Genomic DNA, 23,628 nt, shown 5'->3' on the forward strand with positions numbered 1-23,628 from the left:
TCCGCTGCCATTATCTCCCGGGTGTCCCTCCTGAAACCTGGTGACCTGGCCTCCGTTGATACCTTCCGTGTGTACCGGTTTTCTGATTCACCTACCAGGACATCAGGCTCGCCTTTGGACGAGTCTGAGGCCTGTGCCACTGTCGGGCACAGGCTGGTGGATCGGAGGGTTCAGGGAGGGGGGGCCCTAGGGGGGGGTAATGTTAGGAGTCAGATTTCTGCCCTGACTATGCAGGAATCTAGACCCTCACATTCTGCAGTCTCCTGCTCTCTGTCCACTGCAGAAGAGATTGCAGAGGAGATTGCTTTGCAGCAACTCTCTCCGGAGGCTAAGTCCTTCATCCCATCTTCTGAGCATGCTCGTTGGACGATCTCCCATTGGAGTTCAGGAGTCAGGTGCTCAGGTCCTGCTCCTGATTCCATTGGTCCAGCTCAGGGTTTTGGAGACTTCCGGAAGGTCCCGTTTGCTATAAAAAATGCGCATGACTGTTCCGCCATGCACTAGTATAGTCATACTTGCTGCTGTGTGTATGTTGATGGATGCATGTTCTGGTGAATGACTCATTTGAAACAACCCTTTCCTTGGATATTACGACTGTGTGTGGGATTGAGTTATTTAGCCAGTACCAGCGCCAGCGCGCCATTGCTCCAGGCACACTTGCTAGCATCAGACATCGCGCCTGCTGTTTAGCGGTGTCATTCTGCGGCACTATCTTCGCCGCGCTGCAGTAGCAGCCTACATGGGCATCCGCGGTTGCCATGCTTGACACACGAGTAGCTACGGTAGGTCTAGACGGTTGTAGTACCGCCATCTTGGGCTACTCCTGTGACCGCATTACCGCGTGTGTTTCTCTGAGTACCTGTGACACTAACAGGCTCAGACTTATTGTGTTTATCTCTGTGTTGCAGCCCTGTGATTCAACAGAGATTGCTCTGTGCATTTGGGTGACGTCAAACCCTGTGCACACTACCGCCATATTGCTCTGTCATCACCTAGCTGCGGTTTTTCCATCCACCGCACGGAGGACCCCGAGCAGCGAACACACTTTATTTATATTTTTATTTAGTGTGTTCCGCCGTTCATAACATACAGAGATTTAAATTTTTACCTACACCTTATACAGCTGTACGCTCCTCATACAGTACCATATATCTGCTGGTATTTTTGTTACATTTTCACAAACATGAGGAAGTATCCTGGAAGAGGCCGTGAACGTGGGGGGGGCAGCCGGTACTGATGCTAGTGGTGGTGCATCTGCTGGTTATGCCAAAAGCACGATAGCAGCTAAGGCAGGAGGTGTTGAGCCTGTGTCATCGTCTGGCACAAGAAGGCCTGTAAGGTTCCCTTTTCTTGGAGTTGGAAAACCGTTTAGCTGGAGCATCAGGAACAGGTTTTGGCGTACATTGCTGAAACAGCCACTAACTCTATTGCCTCCTCTTCTGAACGTTCAAAACCTGCAAGCACGGAGTCGTCAGTGCAGGGTTCTGGTCAGGAAAAACACCTTTCCTTGTGTCCTTCACCCCCACCAAAAATGAAGGATGCGGCAGCCCACACTTCAGATTACTATATGGAGCTCTTTTCACATACCATGCCTGTCAAATCCTGAATTCACTAGTCCAAGATGAATCTGACATGGAGTGCACTGATGCACAGCCACTGCTAGATGATTCTGCTGGTACATTGACCCACAGCACTACATTGCCCTCGCAGTCTACTGAGCCAGAATGTGACCCTGATGAAACTTAGGTACCCCTTCCCGCATACTATACCACCTTACACGGTGACACAGAGGAAGGTGCAGATGAAATTGAAGAGGAGGTGATGGATGACCCAGTTGTTGACCCGGATTGGCATCCATTGGGGGAAGAGGGTGCCGCTGGCAATAGTTTACATAAGGAGAAGGATCCGCAGCAGGCATTGACATTGCAGCAGCGGTTATCTGGCAGGATCGGAAGTGTCCAAAAACGTGGACCAAAAACCAAAAGAGTTGCAGGACAGCTTGGCCTGACCGGCAAATTAGCACAGCATGCAAGCCGAGGAAATGTATACCATAGTAGGAAGAGTGCAGTGTGGTATTTTTTGTCCAAAATCCTACTGATGAGGCAAAGGTTACCTGTAAGAAGTGCGGAAGGACCTTTAGCTGAGGGAAAAATCTCAGAAATTTGAATACCAGTTGCATGCTTAGACATTTAACCACCATGCACTTGCAAGCATGGATGGACTACAAAACCTCAGGTAGCACATGTGCACCTGCTCCGACTGAAGGTATACAGCAACTCTCCATCACTTCCCCCACTGTAAGACCACCGCCACCGGTAAGCACACCACCAGCAATAAATGTTGAGGTGTCGTCGCAAGGCCAAATAACTTAGGGAATCACAATGGTTTTGCAACGAAACACAGAATCTAGGCCATCACCACCAATACATCACCATCACCAACCCCCTCTCACTCGGTCCGGCCCACCGCTAGTTCCCCTGTAAGAGAATGGTCAGCCATGATATACTGAGCGGCCATGTTGTCTCTAGCAACCATTTTGTTGAAAGTTAGAGAAGATTCAACTTTTACAAAAGAGCTGATAAAATCTATTAAATGGAGGATGGAAAATGAGATCATGTCTCCTAGCAACCTCAGCCGATGTGCGTAGAGGAAGATTGGATCAATCAATAGGGTCACAGGTTACCAAATATATGGTCAGTATGCTTATACGTGATAGTGTGGTAGCGAAGAGTAGAGTAGTTAAAATGTCAGGATGTAAGAATTTAGGGACCTAGACTGGAGACAATGATAAGATTTTAGGACAGTAGCCATAGATACCAATGACTTATGGGTTTTATTGTTGCTTGGAGAAATGTTAATTAATATCTTCGTATTATGTCATTATATTCTCTTTTCTAAACCACGTTTCTGTAGATTACCATGAAAACTCCTTAGAATTATAATGTTAACGCCCTCTGCGGCAAAATGCAGCTTTCTTTGTTCTGATAATGTATAAGAAGCCCCTGTTACTGTCGATCGGGGCCATTCCATCGCCATCATGCCACTGTGCCTCACCATGGCCAGGGCACAGAGCCTTACCATCGCCAGACTTCCTAGCAAATCTCTGCCTGTCTGAATTCCTGTTTTTGCCCGCATATTCCAGCTCCTCTGTTATTCTGTATCTGTCTTGCCGTGTATCTCCGAATAAACCTTCAACCTCAGCTTGATAAGAGATCGTCTGTGGAACTTCTTCCCGACTCTTCCAGCTCTCAGTAGGACTTTTTCTTACAAGTGGCGATTGCCAGCCAGGAGGAGCAGCTCCGGAGAGCTGCCTCCAGAAGATCCACCGGAAGAGGCTGCAGATGAGGGCTTGGAGGTGGGAAGAGGAAGAGAAAAAATAAAAGAAACGCGTGTGGCCACACGTGAAACCGATCAAAGTAAGCCAGCCTGAAGGAGAACCTCTCGTGATCGTTCCGAGACCGCCTGCCCGATTTTTTTTATAAGAAAACCACGGACAAAGAAAAAGACTATAAAAAGATGAGTAACTAAGAAGAAGCTATCTACAAGGACGTGAGAATTTTTTTGTGCCCGGTAGCAAGAAGCTTTAAAAGGGCGTGGGGAGACGCCTGGCAAGCTAACGAGTGAGGCTGGAATCACGGCTGCACCTCTTTTGATATCTGGTCGACCCAGCCTGCAGGAGGTCTTCCATTCGAGAGAGGTGTGAGTATCTAACTTTGCTTAAATTGCATTTGTTGATACTAGAACAGAGTAAAACTCGTCCTTGTAGACCACTGTAAATATGGAATGGTTACGGAAGCAGGCAGAGAAATATGCTGGCACACCCCAGCTGGAGGGGGTTAATGTGGAAACCACGTGGTTAAATTGTATGCGTTGGTTTACCACAGAGAACAGGGAACTAGATAGGAAAAAATTTGCTAGGTTAAGCTAATAGCCAAGTAGTGGCTTTGTGTAAGACAGTCATAACCTTTGATCAGGCTCTTGATAAATAGTCTACACAACAATATGTTAACATGATCACCCGGGGAGGGGCAGCGTATAGGGAGAGATCAGAAAGGCTCAGTGAGATGCTGGAGCTAGCACGGAAGCACAGAGAGGAGGGGTGCGAGCAGCAGCAGCAGCTGAGAGCAGTTATGTCACAGATGGACACTGCAGTTTCAAGACACAGTGCTGATGTAAATACAGTTGTAGAATGGAGAAGAGTTAGGAGAATGAGTAAAGTAGTACATAACAAGATATAGTGTCCCAACAGCTCCAGCTTATGCAGACACAGTTGAGGAAAGATATATTGTCCCGACAGCTCCAGCACATGCAGACCCTAGGTTAGGTGTGATGCTGCTTCAACCCCGAGAGAAAAAAATCCCAGGCCAAATGTTCCTGGTCCATCTTAAATTTATTAAAAAAATGTTGCCTAATTGGGAGGAAAGTAAGTGAGTGTTTTGTTAGGACGATGCAATCCGAGGTGAGGGGTGATGAGTCTAATGTTTTTGCATACCATTCACCTCGGGGTGTATCTGCTGATTCGGGGAGGCCAGGGGTTCCGGGGGGGTATGGCCAGGTACCGAGAATGGGCAGGTCCCGTTCGGCAGAGCCCCCAAGGGATCCCATGAGAGGCCCCCCCTTGTATTATTTTTGTGGACATCTGGGACATGTTAGACGTTTTTGTCCCAACCTTGTGCCAGGGATTGTTCCCCGAGAACCCCGGGCACCATTTAACCCCCAACAGACCCGGGAGTTCTCCAGACCACCTTTCAGAGTTAGACCTCCGTATCCAGCAGTGAATGACCCTAGGCAGTATCAGCAGTACAACGTTCTTCAAATGGTTAACCCAGTCTCACAGGAGCCTGCTCCCTCCCCAATAGCTTTCACTCATCCGCACCCGGAGATCCATGCTATTAAGGGAGGGGTCACTCCTCCTCGTCCCTGTGCTCCCCTGATCAAGGAGCTACAGGAGCATGAGGACCAGACCCTGACTAAGGATCTCTTTGGGGCGGAGGTGGCAGCTGTTGGACGGAAGCCATGTCCAGATGGGGATGATGGATTTTTCGGGCTTCCCACGGCAGGTAACACTGATTGATGGAGTGCTCCCCCTGCTCCCCTTACCCTCCTTGCCCCCCTTTCCCTGGGCAAGGACGGTAGACCTTATGTCAGAGGGAGAATAGAGGGGCTGCCTTGGGAAGACATCCTCATCGATACAGGAGCCTCAGTTTTAGTAACAAGACACAAATTGCAGTCACCCCCTGGACTGCCTGAGGCTACCAATTTTGGTAGAATTTGGGGGCTCCTGTATTCAAGCAGTAAAAAGTCGTCCAGTGAACCTGAGATTTCAGGACACAGGGGGATCGAAGCAAAGGGGTCTTCGATGCGCTTTTTGGGTAAACCCACAATTACGGTACACTATTTTGGGAACTGATGTTTTGGGAGCAATGGGAATTGTTGTTGATCTATGTAACAAAGTCTTGTGGCGGAACAAAGAAGCCACTATCTGTTCTGTAATTGTCCCTGTAGAGGAGGAGGAGGAGGAGAGTCATAAATTACCCATTGCTAGTTTCGGAATATGTAATAGTGAGAATGTTGAAAACACTGACAATGATGCTTTAAAGAATGAATTGAAGCAAAAGTTCCCTGAATTGTGGATCTCAAAGAAAACTGATTGTGGGTTAATGCAAACTCAGGTTAAAATTGATGGTGAAAAACTGCCACCTTTCCAGCGTCAGTACCGTATTCCGGAGGACGCAATCCCTTACATAAGGGTAGCAGTCAGTGAATTGGAGAAACAAGGTGTTGTTGTGAAAGGAAATTCTCCATGTAACAGTCCTATTCTACCTGTAAAAAAGGAAGATGGCAGTTTTCGAATGGTAGTAGACCTGAGACTTGTAAATAAGTACACTCCCTCAGCTGCTCACCTTGTTGCATCTGTCCCTGAGGTTATGTCGCAGCTGAGGAGTGATTGTAAGGTATTTTCTTGTTTGGGTTTTGCAAATGGCTTTTTCTCAGTACCCCTAACACCTGAATCTGCACTCCGCTTCGCACGCGTTTGCCCATGGGATTTCACAGTTCTCCTGTGTATTTCCATCAGGCATTGGCTCAGATGTTAGAATCCCTTGGTTACGGAGACAAAGTATTACAGTATGGGGATGATTTATTGATTCAAACTGTCGATGAATGTGAACACAGAGAAACCCTTGAAAATGTTTGTCAGGCTTTACAAGAGGCAGGACTCAAAATGAGTCTAGATAAAGTACAATTGATGAAATCAGAGGTTAAATTTCTGGGTGTGTCTGTCTCAGCAGAAGGAAAGAAGCCCATGCATGATAGGGTTAAAGCTATTCAAGCTGTTCCCCTACCAACTAATATTACTGAACTCAGAAAATTTTTGGGTCTTATTAATTTTTCCAGAGAATTCATTGAAGATTTTGCTTATTTGGCTAAACCACTGTATGATTTATTGAAAAATGTTGATAATGACTTTGACCCTGTTAATGTAGAGGGAGCAGCCTTACAGGCTTTTGAGGGATTGAAGCGCGCCCTTACGGCAGCTGCTGCATTGATTAACCCTGACCCTTCCCAGCCTTTCTACATTCAGACTCACACTGGTGATATCTCTATTTCTTCAGTGCTCCTACAAAAATGGCCCAAAGAAAGCCCAGAAGTGTCTAGTCAGTTGTATGCCCTAGGTTATTACTCCAGGTTGCTGACCCCCGTGGAAAAAGGATTCACTCAGTGCATGAAGCACCTACTGGGCGTGCACTGGACTATGAATCAAGTGAAGCATATAGTGGGATTTGCTCCTTTAATTCTACAAACCCTGCATGTCACTTTAAAAACTTTGCTGAAGGGAAAAGCTTCAGGTATTAATTCACAGAGAATGGCCCAATGGATCATTGATTTTGAGACTAGAGACTTACAAGTTGAAGTGGGTGAGAAATATCACTTAGCCCAGATGATGCAATATGCAGGAAAAAGTCACGATTGTCAAATTGAACAGGCTAATGTTACTCCCTCTCCCTTCCGAGCAGACTTTCAAGAGGGAATCCCCTGTGCCTATATTGACGGAGCTCGCTATTGGCATGAGGGGCATTACGTCACAGGCTTCGCTGTGTGGTTTCCAGCTAAGCCATTGCTGCTGCAGTATAAACTCCCTGGTCATTTCTCCGCTCAAAGAGCTGAGTTGGAAGCAGCTCTACAGGTCATTCTCGTGTGTCCAGAGCCAATGAATATCTTCAGTGATAGCGCATATGTCGTGTCGTCACTCACTCTATATCTTAATGTATGGGCCCTTAGGGGGATGGTTGAATCTCAGAACAAGCCCTTGCAGCATGCAGACATTCTAAAACAAATTGAGCAAAGGGGTAAAGAATTCCCAAAATTATGGTCCTTCTGTAAAATCAAAGGACACCAGAGGTTGATTCCTGACCCCCACATCCTTGGCAATGCATATGTAGATCACGCAGGCAGGGAAGCTGCACTCACAGGCGAGGACAAATATCCCCAAGAAGTCATCGCTGCAGTTACTAAAAAAACCCAGAGAGCCCCCCCTTGTTTATTCTTCTCTTCAAGATCTCGTAAAAGCACAGGAGAAGGATGGAGACTCATCTCTGTTCAATTCCCTTGAGTCCCTGCCCATTGAGGGGGAGTGCTTGTACTACAAACGGGTTAATGATAGACTAGTGCTTTACATCCAAACAACAATGATTAAGTCTTTGCTCAAATTTTCAAGCTAAAAAGGTGATTAAAATGGTTCATATCAATCAGTGTAGACTTCTTAATTATTTTACTGAGACTTCTGGTAAGGACTGAAACTCCACTTTTTTTTTTTTCTATTTCCTCCAGGTCAGCTGAAGATTTTCATATTCGACTCCTGGGACCATGAACCTATTGGATGAACAGGAGAAGATGTTTCACACTATACAGTGGGACTCTGATAGTGTGAGAGGGGGAGAAGATCAGGAAAATCCAGAAGACAAAGAATGAGAAGAAAAAGACCAAAAGACTTGACTATTGTGCAACTTATTTTTTTTGGGACTATTTGAATTATTTTTTTATTATGTGTTTGTTCTATTTTTAGGGACTTTTGCCTTACACACACGTGCATAAAGCACTGAATTACCCCAATATTCTTATTTTCTATAATTCACCCATGAATATTGCAGTACTGTATGTTGTACTCTGGATAGAGTACAAGAGGGGGACTTGTAAGAGAATGGTCAGCCATGATATACTGAGCGGCCATGTTGTCTCTAGCAGCCATTTTGTTGAAAGTTAGAGAAGATTCAACTTTTACAAAAGAGCTGATAAAATGTATTAAATGGAGGATGGAAAATGAGATCATGTCTCCTAGCAACCTCAGCCGATGTGCGTAGAGGAAGATTGGATCAATCAATAGGGTCACAGGTTACCAAATATATGGTCAGTATGCTTATACGTGATAGTGTGGTAGCGAAGAGTAGAGTAGTTAAAATGTCAGGATGTAAGAATTTAGGGACCTAGACTGGAGACAATGATAAGATTTTAGGACAGTAGCCATAGATACCAATGACTTATGGGTTTTAGTGTTGCTTGGAGAAATGTTAATTAATATCTTCATATTATGTCATTATATTCTCTTTTCTAAACCACGTTTCTGTAGATTACCATGAAAACTCCTTAGAATTATAATGTTAACGCCCTCTGCGTCAAAATGCAGGTTTCTTTGTTCTGATAATGTATAAGAAGCCCCTGTTACTGTCGATCGGGGCCATTCCATCGCCATCATGCCACTGTGCCTCACCATGGCCAGGGCACAGAGCCTTACCATCGCCAGACTTCCTAGCAAATCTCTGCCTGTCTGAATTCCTGTTTTTGCCCGCATATTCCAGCTCCTCTGTTATTCTGTATCTGTCTTGCCGTGTATCTCCGAATAAACCTTCAACCTCAGCTTGATAAGAGATCGTCTGTGGAACTTTTTCCCGACTCTTCCAGCTCTCAGTAGGACTTTTTCTTACACCCCCATATGCAGCTCTCAGGTCCAGCTCACCCTACCAGACACTCTGAGTAGGACAAGAAAGTACTCATCCTCTCATTCGCGTACACTGTGTTTGAACGCCTACATTGCCGAACTGTTCTCATTAGAGATGATGCCCTACCGTTTGGTTGAAAGCGAATCTTTCCACGAGCTCATGGCCTACGCTGTCCCACGCTATGACCTACCCAGTTGGCACTTCTTTTCTCGAAAAGCCATCCCTGCCCTTCACCTGCATGTGAAAGACCGCATTGTCCATGCACTCAAACATTCAGTGAGTGGAAAGGTGAACCTCACAACAGATGCATGGTCCAGTAGGCATGGCCAGGGCCGTTACGTGTCCATCACTGCGCACTGGGTTAATGTGGTGGATGCAGGCTCCACAGGGGAAAGCGGCGGTGGAACAATGCTGCCTAGCCCATGGTATAGGAAACAGTTGGCTGTAGGCATTCGACCCTCCTCCTCCTCCATAAGTGAAAGCTCGTCCACGGAGCGCAGTCGCACGAGCACTCCATCCGCAACTGCCAGTGTTGCACACGAGGTGTCCCAGTATAGAACAGCCAGTGGTAAGCGGCAGCAGGCTCTGTTAAAGATGATGTCTTTGGGCGACAACAGACACACTGCGGAGGTACTGGCCGACTACTTGCAGCAACAAACTGAGTCATGGCTGGGCAGTCTATATCTTGAGCCAGGCAAGGTAGTCAGTGATAACGGCCGGAATTTTGTGGCAGCCATAGCCCGTGCAAAACTCACACACATACCATGCCTGGCTCACACCTTGAACCTGCTGGTGCAGTGCTTCCTAAATAATTATCCAGAGTTAACAGCCCTATTCCATAAGGAAATGACGAAATATCAAGCAAAACGTGCGTTGGGGAACGTGGTCACAGCACGGGCAGTCACTATGGGTAATTAACCTCTTCATTCTTTACTTAGTCATGCAGCGGTCTTTGCATACGTATACATATTTATTTATTGTTGCTACCATGGTGATGTTTATGATTTAGGGGCACTTGTTCAACATACCATTGCACTACATGGTTGGCTATATGAGCCACCTGATACTGATTGAATTAGCTGCCTGATGTTTACATTAACTCTTTCTATCACCATTGGTTTGACATAGGTTATTTTTTTGCTCTGTCCTGGTATTACGTTCTGCTCATAGTCTGTGGCCATCAGTCTTTTGGATCATGTGCATCCATACATACTAATTGACATATGATAGATTTTACTATTTATGTAATTGATGAACTTCTGTATTAATAAATACTTATTTTTCATTGTATATAGTAAACTCATTTTTTCTCCATATTTTCTGATATGTATCTCTGAGTTTATATACATGAAATTTTCTTGACTTTGTAATGGTACTTCGTAAACTCTGGGAAACCGTTTGTTAGAGGCATTCCCAGCACACAGCAGCGGTGCTGGTTCTCCCACGAGCCATAGTGGGCACAATGGAAGAGGTGTTCTTGGTGCACACAGCCTAAGTGGCGTTGGAGACGGGGGTTTCAAGACCATGTTGTGGATTGATATCTCAAGTACCGCTCATACGACTGGTTAATACTGCATCGATTGCAAGTGACAGGAGACAGCAGTTGTCAACTATGGTTACAAACTACTTCTCCCATATCGATGTTCTCCCTCACAGGTCATTCCCCTTTGACTATTGGGCCTGTAAAATGGACACTCGGCCTGAATTGGCACAATATGCCTTACATGCCCTGCTGCTAGTGTGTTATCTGAAAGAGTCTTCAGTGCTGCTGGATCAATCCTGACAGAAAAAAGGACCAGTCTGTTGACCCAAAATGTTGATGATCTAACCTTCATTAAAATGAACCATGCATGGGTTTCAAAGGATTTTGTCCCACCTTCCTCTGATAACACATAGGTTGACAGAAAATTGGCTCGCTTTTGTTCTCCTCTTCCTTGGACTTGCCCAATTCCGCCACTTGCAGCTGCTGAATGTCTAGCCTACACATCAACATATGCCATTTTTTAAACCTCCCTGACTTGGCTGCCCACCCCCCCCTCCAAGGGCTTGGGTCACCACCTGGCGCACCCGGGCAAGTGCCGTTGCTCTGAACAGGTGGATGGGCCCACTCTTGCCAACTTCACTGGCACAGGGACCCTCATAGTACAATACAGTGTCTCTGATGGTAGGGGGGCCCACTTGCTGTCAGACACTCCAGCGTACTTTGAGGGGCCATGTGCCAGTACCGTTGCCCACGAGTATGCCCACTGCTTGATCATGGCCACAGCACTTGCAAGTTGCAATACTTACCTCTCCCTGCTCCACCGCTGTGTAGTCTGGGCAGTTAAATCCTTCACAGGGACGGCCACTACAAATTTGGTGTACAGATCGATGATGGTTAAGATGTAGCTATGTCCTGTCCTGCTGGCCTCTACCTTCAGATGATCAATGGCTATAATTTGTAATGGACGCCAACTCACAATCGGATGCAGTGGTGCTTTATGATCACCTTTCACAGTTTTCATAGTCACAGATGTGTGACATTCCTGCCACCATTTTTCAATGTCTCCTCTCATGCCAATCCAATAGAATCGCCTACATCCTGTGGCTTCTGTCTTTTGCACTCCAAAGTGACCAGACAGATCATGATAGGCAGTGAGGACCATGTCTACATCTCTCCCTGTTATCACAATTTGATGGAGATGAGTAACGGTGATGGGATCCACGCTACTGCGACACAGCAATCCTTTCTTCACAAAGAACCGTTTTCGCTGTCTCCACAGACAATGTTATTGAGGGTCAGCATCGCCTCTGCAACATCTACCGGGAGGTTTTCCCGTGATTAGTAATTCCCAAATTTCTGCAAACACTCGACTTTCCGTCTGTACTTGTATCCATGTAGTTTCCAGTAGCGGAGAGTCTGGACTGGCTTACTGAGACTGAAATATATACGAAGATTTAAAAGTACTACAACACTGTATACTGGTGTACACTTTCAATAAATTTCCCTTTTTCTACTTTTTAAATTCTGGTGTAATACATACTGACCCTGTGAGTGTCTGTGTCTGACTCCGAAAGTATAGAGGAAAATTTACAATTACCCCAAGACTGGATACACCTGTTATCTGCTGATACAGTACCTTTCTTCTAAATTTTTTAATACGGTATCATCCATACTGAGTGAGCTTGTGTGGCTTACGCCTTCTATATCTATGGAGGTAACAATTTTTACCCTATACTATGTACAGCTTGTATCTTGTTATATATTACCTTTGTTCGACATTTAGTATTACGGTCAAATCCATACTAAGTGAGCATCTAAAAGTGATTACGGGACTATCTATACGGAGATTTAAATTTTACCCTTTAATATATATACTTGATATCTTGTTATCCAGTATCTTTTTTTCCACATTTCGTTTTATGGTCAAATCCATACTGACTGAGCATCTAAGAGTGACTATGGGACTATCTATACAGAGATTTAAATTGTATCCTTTAATATATATACTTGCTATCTTGTTATCCAGTACCTTTTTTCCACATTTCGTATTATGGTCAAATCCATACTGAGTGAGCGTCTGAGGGTGACTACGGGACTATCAATATGGAGATTTCAATTGTACTCTATAATATATATACTTGCTATCTTGTTACCCAGTACATTTTTTTCAAACCCAGACTGAGTGACCATCTGAGGGTGACTCCGGAAATATATACCGAGATTTCAAATTTGCCCAACACTGTATACAGCTGTACACTTCTGATGCAGTATCCTTTTTTGCTATTTAGATTCTGGTGTAATCCATAATGAGCCTGTGAACGTCTGTCTGTTACTCCGGATATATATTTGGAGATTTAAGATTACCCCAACACTGTATATATCTGTACGCTTGTGTTACATTACCCATTTACAGCTTTTCAAATTCTTGTATAATCCATACTGGGCCTGAGAGCGTTTGTGTCTGCCTCCTGAAATATATACGGAGATTCAGAATGCTTACACTATACTATATATACCTTGTATCTGGTGATACTTTTCAACTTTTTATTTTATTGTGTAATCCATACTGAGCCTGTGATCATCTGTGTATGACTCATGAAATATATACGAAGATTTACTATTATCCCTAGACTGTATAGAGCTGTACGCTTCTGATACAGTACCTTATATCTGCTGGTATTTTGGGTCCATTTTCCCAAATATGAGGAAGTATGGTGGAAGAGGCCACGGATGTGGGCGTGGGGGGCCACCGGATACTGATGGTGGTGGTGGTGCATCTGCTGGTAGTGCCAAAAGCACAATAGCAGCTAAGGCAGGAGGTGGTGAGCCTACGTCATGGTCTGGCTCCGGAAGGCCTGTAAGGCTCCCTTTTCTGGGAGTAGGTAGACTGCTTTTAAAGCCGGAGCATCAGGAACTGTTTTTGGCTTACATTGCTGAAACAGCCTCCAGATCTATCGGGTCCTCTTCTGAAGTTTCAAAAAATGCAAGCACTGAGTCGTCAGTGCAGGCTTCTGGTCAGGAGCAACCCCTTTCCTTGGATCCTTCACCCACACCAAAAGTGAAGGATGTGGCAGCCCACGCTTCAGATTACTCCAAGGAGCTCTTTTCACATACCATGCCTGGGTTCATTCAAAATGGGGCCCATCATATACTGGAGCATTCTAAATGGGGCAGATTATATATGGAGCATTATTTGGGCCCATCATACACTGGAGCATTAGCCATGAGGCCCACAATTTACTGGAGCATTCCAAATGGGGGACATCAGACCCTGGAGCAGCATTTACGGGGCCCATTATACACTGGAGCATTAGAAATGGGGCTCATTATATATGGAGCATTATTTGGGCCCATAAGACACTGGAGCATCATCCATGGGGCCCATCATATACTGGAGCATTCTAAATGGGGCAGATTAGACATTGGAACAGCATCTATGGGGCCTATTATATACTGGAGCATTCTAAATGGGACCCATTACATATGGAGCATAATTTCGGCCCATAAGACAGTGGAGTATCATCCATGGGGACCAACATATACTGTAGCATTATGTGGAGCTCATCATATACTGTATGGAAAATTATATGGGAAAATTATTCTGTATAGACAAATATATGGGGCTCATTATTCTGTATGGCGCACCATGTGGTAGCCATAATAATGTATGGAGTAATATACTGTCTGTTTTTTGAGCTATTATAGAATTTAAAATAGATATCTGTCATGTCATGTAAGAAGTGAAGTATTTTTCATTGTACTATAACTATATTTCTGTGCCGTATTGGAGCATCATGAATTGTGGTATGTGTTTGTGAAGGGTTAAAACTAAAATCAAAGCTGAAGGTTTCATTTCTCCACTCTCTGAAGGTTTCGTTTCTCCATTTTTGTTGCTTTAAGATACATTTTTGTAATTGGGATAAATGTTCAGGCTGTCATGAAACCAGACTGTTCCTCACCAAGTGCAAGATAAGGGACTCGGGGGTGTATTACTCTAAAGAATATGCCATTATACTACTTTCTATGCTATGCAGATACGGGCATATATGCAGTTTCCGGTTTTCTTGAAATATTATTGGCTTATAAAGTGAAATGATGCTATTGGTAGTTGCGAACTTTGCATAATTAAGCAAAATATTATAAAAGAAGTGACTAAAATAAACGGGTTTAAAGATCTCCTTGGATCGTCCCATACAGAGACACTTCTCCATTTGGTGATTTGAGTTGCTAGCAACACTCTGTGGAATAATTTGGAAATCACTGGATCAACCGTGAAGGGTTAATTTAATCCTCTCCCTATCAGCTGGCGCCCAATGTGAGGCCCTCAAATAGAGACGCCTCTGCCCCCAGAGGACAACAAGACAAAGGACCCTTGGACCAGACACAGGTGCTGGTAAATTGGGACTGATCATCCCCCACGACAACCATGGTAAGTTGGCAGTTTACTGTTCAGACTGGCCATTTTGGTGTGGTTTTCCTGTGCTTGTTTCTGTAAAGAGGATCTGAGGTTTGTCCCCGATGGTGGGGTGATTCTTGGGTGGAATCATATAGAGGTGTAGTCCCGTTGGGGGCCCAGTTTTCGACCCATACCTCATAAGGGATGGGCAACCTGGATTGACCAGTGATTGTGACTCTCTTTATAGTCAAAATATCCTGAAATCCTGATCACTGTTAGTATCGGGCGTGGTGAGGTGATCGAAAATTGGGTAGGATACGTAACTCAGGAATATATATATATATATATATAACCAGATGTGTCCAGAGGGATAGTCTGAGATGCCCTCCTCCTTTCACTGAGTACCGCGTTGAATTTTGGGCTTCCCAGAGTGGGATTGACCCTGTGGAACAGACGGAACGGCCACTCCAGATCTGTGCACAACTGAAGTAAGGATATTTAGCTTTAAAGGAGAGAATTATGTTTCTGTGGAAGAAAAAGAAAAGTTTGGAATTGTGTGAAGGATCATATACTGTTAGTCTGATGATTCAAAGACGAGGAAAGAAATCTGTCTGGAATGCAGAAAAAATATTTTCGATTCTGGGATTTCCTAAGGGCAGGAGGCTACAGCCTACACTATGGGATGAAGGTATTAGGAAGAACAAAGGGAGGTTGACTGATGGTGGATTGTTTAAAGGCGCTGAGGAATTCTGCAGCTTGGCACATGAATTGTATAATGAAGGTTATGTGGAAATTGAAGAGCAAGTGAATTCTGATTGTTTTTATTGCTATGTTGAAAAAGGAAAATTGTCTACCACTGTGAAAAACACTGGAAGTTTTGTGGTACAAGAAGGAATTGAGAATGTGATTAAAGAAGATACTGAGATCGAGACTAATGTGTCAGGCAGACAAACAGTTAAGAATTATTTGAAACAAGAGGTCTCCCTGCTAGATGATAAGGTCCCTCCCCAGGAAATCAAGCCTATCCTCCCAACTGTAAGCTCTGTGCCCCTTAACCCTAAGGCACCAATATATCCTGGACTACCAAAGCAGCCCCCACCCTATGATCCTGCCGGGTGGATTTGTGCTGTATGCGGAGTTATTAATCCTCAGTGGAGAGAGGTCTGTTACAATTGTACAAGGAGACTGGGAGTAGCAGCCCCCACGTTTCCTTTGTTAAACGCTGACGGTACCTATTATCATCCGCCACCAGCCTCAGTCCCCGCTATGCCTAATATTGCTAGTGGTTATGAATATCCACCCCCTCCTACTTTAGTCACTCTGTCAGAGACAGGATACTCAGAGGAGGCAGAAGATTTCCAGGAAATGTATTCCAATATTATTCCTGGACCCCACTGTTATGATGTGCTCTTTAGGATAGGGACAGGGGCTAACACGAAGCTGCATGTTGGGGCCATAATAAATGCCGCAAATAATCAACTTCGCCATGCTTGAGGACTGGCCACAAAAATTTCACAGAAAGGCGGACCCATGATACAGGAAGAATCTGATTCATATATACAAACATATGGCCAGGTAGAAACAGGACAGGTCGCAGCAACCAGAGCAGGACAGCTGTCGGGTCAATATGTAATACATGCAATGGGTCCACGATATGATCCTATCAATATTCCTAGGTCCCAACAATTGCTTACTGAGGCTGTCCAGAACGCAATCCTCAATGTACAGTGGCTATACCATTAATCTCTGCCGGTATTTTTCAGTATCCCAGGAAGGATGCCGCCATGGTTATAGTATCAGCAAAAGAGCAGTGTATACAGGAAAACCCCATAAAATTGGAAGAGGTCCGATTTGTCCTCGACAGCCGCCTAACGTCCCATCAGGCAATACAATCTCTAACTGTAACAGAGCCCTCCCACAGCAGATACCTCTTGTGCCCGTACTACTGCCACCTCCTCCTCCTGCCCCCGAGTCAGTGATATCCGAATTTGAAGAAGATAATGTGGAAACCACTCCTGACAGGTCAAAGTATACTCCCTTTACCCCATCCCAAATAGGCACTCTTTGCAATCAATTACCCGATCCAGAGACTTCCCCCATGGCCTTCTACAGGCAAATGGCAGCAAATCGAGAGATTTATTCCACTCCCCGAAGAGATCTATTACACATACTTCGAGTAAAAGCTGGGGAGAGGTATTTTCCAATTGTTGAGGGTGGCATAATGTATAATGTGAACCTGGATGGGGGAACCTATGAGAGTGGTGTTGATTTCTGCAATGCTTTAAAGGTTTGGGCACAAGATAGACTAGCGGACGAAGCTACCTCTCTCACAGATGTCACACAGGACAAGGGGGAAACTGCCGAGAAGTTCTATGGGTGTCTTATGGTAGTATTTAGAGATCTGGGGTTCTCACTGTATAATAAAGCCCATACACATCTTTTTGTGGCAGCTTTGATGTCCGGCCTTAAACTCGAATTGCAATAGGCAATAATGTCAGTTAGACCTGACATCGAGAATTCCACTCCAGATGATGCATTGAAAGTAATAAAAGTTTTCAGAAAAATGTAACCCGCTCTGCAGCAGCAGGGAAACAGAAGAATAAACCAACAGCTGCAGCTGTTACAGCTCCTGCTCTAACAGCAGCCCCCACCATCGCACCCAGTGCGGCTGCGAGTACACAGCTCGTTCCTTATCAGTGGAGCACACAGCAAACCTCAGCTCCCCCTCTGAATTCAGCTTAGTAAAAATTTTGCTAACACCCATGCTCTAGTTTCTTCTTCTCTTCCAGATTCAGCAGAAACCGACACTTGTCATAACCTGAAGCCTGGTGATTTGGTAGTTGTGAAAAGGCATGTCAGAAAGCATGGACTAGAACCCTTGTATGACGGTCCCTATCAAGTCCTCCTCATCACCCCTACCTACATCAGTGAAACTTGAAGGTAGACCGACTTGGATTCACGCATCGCACTGCAAGCTGGTTAAAGAAGCCAATAGCAAATAAGGGGGCATAATGTTTTGGTCTTTCGCATTTTCCATATTATTATTGGTAACCGCATGGGACAGCCTAAATTCCCCACTGTCCTTGAATAATAAGTTTATACAACATCATGAACAATTACTGAGAGATTTGTTGGACAATTCCCAGTCTCTGGCAGACTGTTGGATCTGCACGTATTCACCAGTGTCAGCCACGAACATCCCCTTTTTGGATATTCCTGTTCCACCTGAGGAGTTATTTGCTTGGACTAACTGTTCTGACACACTCGCTAATAATTCCACAAGTAATGCTAAGTTATGGAATAGTACTGTTGGTATACCTATTGTGGGATGGGTGGGATACCCCTGGTGACAAGGTAACCTTTCAGGAAGCAGTACACAACTTCAATATTTGGCCTATAAAGGAGGGGCTTGGGTCCCTAAGAATAAGACTAGTCTAACCAATCTAGGGCAAATTCCAACGTATGGTTTACAAGTCAGTTTCAATGTAACTTCAGACTCTACTGATGCCTTCAAACCAATGTTGTTAGAAAGAAGGTTACATAATACGTCATGGGAATTTTCTAATTTGTTTCCACAGGGTTCTAACGAAACCTGTGCCAATATTCCTGGCAATATATCTTGAAATGAGTCCTCTGAATATGTGCCAGGAACCCCCACTTGTGGAAATCCTGATGCAGGTTATTGTAGTCCTTAAGGACAATCTTCAGCTTGGTGTATGCTTCAGAATGCATCTGCATTCATAGACTTAGTTCATAGATTGGTACTGCAACATTCAGACCTATGGGATTTAACTGATGATATGTTCTGGGTATGTGGAGACAATGTTTATAAATGGTTGCCAGTAGGGTAAGAGGTACTTGTACTCTTAGTCGCTTGACCCCAACCACCTTTGTTATTCCAAACAAACAGTTGGATACACAGGCTGTACCCAAACATACATTATACAAAAGAGCTGCGGACAATTCAGCCCGCCCTTCAGGGAGACCACATATAGTGCAGATGAGTGCGGCCAATAAAATTGTCAGTTCTATTTTCATTTACCCTATGATTACACAAATGTGGGATAAATTGGTTAGGGCCGCAGACTATCTAGATGATCAAATTTGGGATATATTGGATATACTTAATACAACTGTTGCTGTCCAAAATCAAATTATTATAGTCACTAATCAACATACTATAGTGCTGGACTACTTAACAGCAGCACAAGGTGGTATGTGTCAGGTCATTGGACCCGCTTGCTGTCATTATATAGATCCTAACAGTACTATGAAGTTAAAGTTAAAAGACTAAAAGACATTCAAAGACTCAGAGATCAATATGATAAAGACAATGATAGTAATAAGGACAGTTGGTGGTCAGACACTTTCTCCTTTCTAAATCCAGCCAATTGGTTTAAGGGAATTGGGGGCTGGATAGCTCAGATCTTACAAAGCTTGTTACACATTGCTGCCTGTATCCTTGTTTTATATGTGATACTAAAACTTGTTTTTTGGTGTAGTTCTGTATGTATTAGGAAATTCTGCACTAAGACAGCTAATGATGATACCAAAGGCGTCGTTGCCCCTGCTCTTCTCTGCACCGATCTCAAAAGGTTACTCGATGAAGATGTTGAAGCCAAGCACATGGCTACCATCAAAAGATCTCCACCACCGTCATCAAAAATTGTTATTCATGAATTGTAGCATACAGGGGGATGGGTGCGCCACGAAAGCCATGACTGATAACACGGCATCAGCCATGTGAAGACCCGCACCCCTCAAGCTTATGGCTTGGGATAGCACCTCTGATGCTGCATATGTGTTAAAAAAATTTATCTAGGGGGATTGTGACGGGTTAAAACTAAAATCAAAGCTGAAGGTTTCGTTTCTCCATTTTTGTTGCTTTAAGATAAATTTTTGTAATTGGGATAAAAGTTCAGGCTGTCATGAAACCAGACTGTTCCTCACCAGGTGCAAGATAAGGGACCTGGGGGTGTATTACTCTGAAGAATATGCCATTTTACTACTTTCTATGCTATGTAGCTACGGGCATATATGTAGTTTCCAGTTTTCTTGCAATATTATTGGCTTATAAAATGAAATGATGATATTGGTAGTTGAGAACACGTCTCCGTTTGGTCATTTGAGTTGCTAACAACACTCTGTGGAATAATTTGGAAATCACTAGATCAACCATGAAGGGTTAATTTAATCCTCTCCCTATCATGATAAAGGTGTTAGGGTCGGCGGAACGCACCAGATATAAATAATGGAAGGCGCGTTCGCCGCACGGGGTCCACCGTGCGGTAGATGACAAGACCGCTGCTGGACAATGGCAGATACGCTAGAAGTGCGATACAGCGCTCGGGTTAACGTCACCCGAGAGCCTGAGGGCGGACTCTGTTTAGTCACAGAGACGCCAAAGTATGAACTAGACGTAAAGGCTGAACCTGTTAGCTGCACAGGTCAGCCGGCGTGTGGCGTCGCAGCCGCGAACACCAAAAGCTGCTACTACTGCAGCGCGGCCGTAACTGAAGCCGCTAAGCGACGATGCCGGAGGAGCCGGGCACCGACGGACGCTAGTGTAGGTGAGGAAGGCTCAGTGGCGTGTAGCCTGCCACAATCTGGAGCTGACTAACCCAACATACTGTCACCATTCGTAATATCCGAGGGAAGGGTTTTCATAATAAGTCAGACACCAGTCCATGCATCCATCACCATACACACAAAAGCATAATATGCTACACTAGCGCATGGCCGAGCCGCCATGCAGGCTTTTTATAGCCATGCGCTTCCGGGACCTTCCAGTACTATAGGAAGGACCAATCAGATCCGACATAGGACCTTCACATGTGACCCCTGCTCTCCACTGAGAGGACAAGTTGCGGGCATGCCCAGTCGCACGGCGCGAGGACTTAGCCTCTAGAGCAGTTCCCTGCAAAGCAGGTTGCGTTATCATTACTGCACCAGAGGTGGCAGCAACATCCAGGCTCACAGAACGAGTCTGCGGGGAATGCCTGGCTCGCCGAAATTACTGAGCAGGAGTCCGAGCGGTCGGAGGAGAATGGGAGACCGCAGGATGTCTGGCTCTGGATTCCCGCTGTGCAGTGCCAGGAATCCGACGCCTAACAAAAGGGGCGCAATGACATTCTTTGGATGGGGCACACGAAAACCTGGAGCCAGACCTACCCCCCTACAACTTTAGCCAAATAACCCCCAGTTTTCAATGTGTAACTATTATTATGAAGTAAATTAAGGTTGACAAGCTTAAGTAATAAGAATTGATGTTGTTGGCATTGAAATTGGCACTGTAGGTGTGTTTACTGTCCTCCACTCCCTGCCGACTTTGCTTCCCCATTGACTTGTACTGGGTTTCGTGTTTCAGTCGGACCCCGACTTTTCCCTATAGTCGGCCGAATTCGTTGGACTCGACTTTTCAGAAAGTTGGGTTTCATGAAACCTGACTTGACCCTAAAAAAGGCAAAGTTGCTCATCTCTACCGATGATCTGTTTGCTCCCTACATTAAATTACATCTTAGTGATAAGCAGGAGGCCTCGGGTTATCCTAGCTGGTGCACTGATGAAACCAAGAAAAGGCAGTACATTGACTCCTTCCTTGAAAAAGGTGTACAGTTACGTCCTGAAAATATAACTATTAACCCTGCTAAAAGACAGATCTCCAAGCTTTTCTTAAATTCTTTATGGGGAAAGTTTGCTCAGCGATCTAATCTATAATGTACCAGCGTTGTTAGGGACCCGGACGAGCTTTTTAGTTATTTGTCCCTACCATACTATGACATTTCAATGTTGCATTTTATCGATGATGAAACCACAACCATTAACTGGAAATATGCCGAAGGTCACCACACAGTCAACAAAAACACAAACATTTTTATAGCCTGCTTTACAACCGCGTATGCGTGGCTAGAGCTCTATTCGCTGTTGGAGCGGCTGCAAGAGAGGTGTTAGGAACGGCGGAACGCACTAAATAAAAATAATAATAATGTGTGTTCGCCGCTCGGGGTCCACCGTGCAGTAGGTGTTACAACCGCTGCTGAGTAATGGCAGACGAGCAATATGGCGATATAATGCGCACGGGTTCAACTTCACCCGAAGTGCGCAGAGCGGGCCCTGTTCACACACAGAGGCGCCGCAACAAAAACATACAAAAAGGCTGAGCCTGTTAGAGTCACAGGCCTCAGGTAAATGCACACACGGTATAATGTCACAGGAGCAGAAACTAAGACAGAGGGGCTGCGTCCGTCTAGACCTACCGTGTGTTCGGCCTCACTACTGCGAACGCCAAAAAGCGCTGCAACTGCAGCGTGGGCAGGACACTGCCGCTGGACGACACAGCTACAAAGCAGGCGCTATGTCGGACGCTAGCGCAGAGGTACGGTGTGCACAGTGGCCTAAGGCTTGCCACAGACTGGCGCAGACTACTGAAATAATTCCCTAACTACATGCGTAATATCAGAGGGAAGGGGTTTCAAAATCAGTCACCAGAATCATACATCCACACATAGCAGTATAGTCTATACTAGCGCATGGCGGAACGGCCATGCGCGCTTTTTATAGCCGTGTGGGACCTTCCAGATCTCCGAGATGGACCAACGAGATCTGGAACAGGACCTGGGCATATGACTCCCGATCTCCAATGGGAGATCGTCTCATGAGCATGCCCAGTAGGAGCACAGAGGGACTTAGTCTCTGGAGCGGTCTGCTGCAAAGTAATCTCTGCAGTAGAAAGACAGCAGGAGACCGCAGAATGTGAGGCTCTGGATTCCTGCAGAGCAGACGCAGAAACCAGACGCCTAACAAGAGGTGCCTTTATCACGATACAGATTCAGTTATTTTTGTGCATAGGGAAGGTGAGTGGCAGCCGCCTTTAGGCGATTGCCTGGGGGAGTTAATGAGTGAAATACCCGATGGCACATACATCACAGAATTTGTTTCTGCGGGCCCCAAAACTTACGGTTACAAACTCAACACGTGACAAACTGTCTTAAAAGTGAAGGGAATAACACTAAATGTTGGTAACTCTCAATCTATTAATTTTAACAGTCTGAAAGACCTTAGTTCTGGACTATTGGCATAATTCTGACGCAGAAACTTAGAAGCGTATTGTTGTACAACAGCGCGCCATTGTAATAAAAAATATTGAAATATTGAATCGCATCCATTACACAAAACACAAAAGTGCGTTTACACAAAGCGGTGACTATTAGACGATTTCACCATCCTCCCATTTGGCTATTAGCTGAGTACTGTGATGAATACGCGTCTACAACATCCATTCTCATGCATTCTAGAAGGACCGTCTAATTCTGGAGTTATTTTGTAAAACATCTGCTATATAATATTGAAAGTAATTTTTCTCACAAATCAGATAATATTGTTTGGTTTATTCAAGCTGGCAAAAAACTATATAATGAAATCTCTCTTTTTTCCCAACACCAAATTTGTGGAGGATCTGCCGAATACATTCGTGGATGACGAATTATTCCCACCGGACAAGGTGATTTTGGTGATTGTTGATGATCTCATGGAGAGTGCTAGCGAGAATTGTGAGATAGAAAAAGCATTTACCAAGTATGTTCACCACAGAAACTTCAGTATTTTCTACCTGGTACAAAACATATTTTGTCAGGGTAAGAAAAGCTGCACCATAAATTTTAACACAAAGTACATTGTGCTTTTTAATAATCCTCGAGATAAATTACAAATTTGAACTCTAGTTCGTCAGATGTATCTCAGAAAAACATGTTCTT

The sequence above is a fragment of the Dendrobates tinctorius genome, unplaced genomic scaffold, assembly GCF_039654945.1.
Source record: "Dendrobates tinctorius isolate UK_male_01 unplaced genomic scaffold, ASM3965494v1 ptg000093l, whole genome shotgun sequence".
NCBI classification, from domain to species: Eukaryota; Metazoa; Chordata; class Amphibia; order Anura; family Dendrobatidae; genus Dendrobates; species Dendrobates tinctorius.